Genomic DNA, 1,655 nt, shown 5'->3' with positions numbered 1-1,655 from the left:
TCAGGTCTCCGCAATTTTTGACGTCAAGGCACCGGCGCCGATCGCGCGGGAACTTCGAATTCGGCATTTGGAAATTGTTTTTTTACTTCACAAATACTGAATTCCCATATTTCGAATTTTGAGGGTAATGTCCCGGCATCGTTTTCAATCGTTTCGGATAATAAAAAAAAATATGATTTTGATGTGTCAGTGCCCCTTTAAGAAGGGCGAGGGGAGGGCATGCTCAGGAGGTGTTGGCATGCTCCTCTGTATTCTCCTCTTCTCCCCTCCTTTGCTACTTTCCTATTAACCTCTTGTCGTGGCGTGGCATGGCGTGTCGTCGCAGTAGACGTAGTCGACCAAACTCAAGACCGTGTTTAAAGTTTGAACCAAGCTGCATTGAACCAAATTGCATTGAATGTGGTATTCTTCGTCGTCCAGGTACTTGTCAAACAGGTCAGGGGGTGCACCTTCTTTTCATACATCTGAGCGCAGGGCAAGCTGTCCACTTGTAGCAAAACATGCAATGATTGAAGGCTTCATCATGTGGAAACGTTTCATTGCTGCTGAGCACAGTCACTGGAGTCTGGGTCACAATTATGTCCGGCAAGTACTTCGCAGACACATTGTTCACATCACCAAAAAATGTTTTATAGTTTCAAAGGCTGCCGACTCGCAGTTTGGTTTGTTCCAAACCAATAGACGCTTGCTTACAGCATCTTGCAATGGAAAGTTTGAGTAGCGTTTAAAATTGTGTATAGTGCCTTGATTAATGTAAAAGCTCACGATAGCGTCAAAGAAAAGTTTTTGCCAGCATTGGGGGAGACGCAACTTCCGTGCAATTTTTCGGGGAATGACGCTCGAATAAATTGTACAAGTCCTGGACAAAGATGGGAACCTGGTCGCCAAACTGATATCTAGTAAATGCACAATGGCTTGAAAAGAGCTGGTAACATCCATATGATACGAGCTAATATTACCGTGCGGAGCATCAAAAAGTGGGTTAGTGTTTGAGTACAAAGATATATAATTGAACGTCGTCCAGTTACACATTTGCTCGTTAAAAACTTGTATAGCGCGTTGCAAGCGTTTATTGTCCAAGCGAATAAAGCGCAAGTCTTGACTTTCTAGCCATAGCGGTGTTCGTGAGCTAGGTGAGTACGTTGCGGAGGGATTCTTCTGTGTGTGCTTTTTTCACATCCTCTGGCCAGGGGCGGTTCCAGAACTCCGCTTTTTTTTTTTTTTGGGGGGGGGGGGGGGGGGGGGAGGGGGAAGGGGGGGAGGGGGGGTGGCCCCTGGATCCGCCACTGCCTCTGGCTTCACGAGGAGTAGTCTTTCCCGGGCAGAGTGACATAGCGTCTTTATGGCCGTCTGTAGTTCTGGAACAGTCTTCGCAGGGACTTGTACTCGAAAATGTTCCAAATAGTGCCTCCATTGTTCTTGAGGTTAAACATCCAAAATGTCCTGCGTGTTCCACAGTCGCAGGACATTGGAGGCGATGTTCGCTATTTTCAGCACGTTTCCACGTTACTCTCTACCGGCTTTCACGGCTGCGCCCTGGATTGGGAGCTACAAACCACCGATCTCTATGACAATTGCTAAATCGCGCTTCCCGCTCCCGCGAGTGAAGCCAACACCACCTAGACAGAAGGCCTCCACACGCGTCATCATAGTCA

At 47.5% G+C, this 1,655-nt stretch overlaps 1 pseudogene; it reads right to left on the bottom strand.

The window, feature by feature from the left end:
- Nucleotides 1-356: 356 nt before the first annotated feature.
- Nucleotides 357-1,086, bottom strand: LOC121046354 (annotated as a pseudogene).
- Nucleotides 1,087-1,655: the final 569 nt, after the last annotated feature.

This window comes from Ixodes scapularis, unplaced genomic scaffold (genome assembly GCF_016920785.2).
Source record: "Ixodes scapularis isolate PalLabHiFi unplaced genomic scaffold, ASM1692078v2 PGA_scaffold1__304_contigs__length_218370807, whole genome shotgun sequence".
In the NCBI taxonomy this organism is placed as follows: Eukaryota; Metazoa; Arthropoda; class Arachnida; order Ixodida; family Ixodidae; genus Ixodes; species Ixodes scapularis.
The sequence above is the reverse complement of the archived record's forward strand: the minus strand, read 5'-3'. Positions and strand labels throughout refer to the sequence as shown.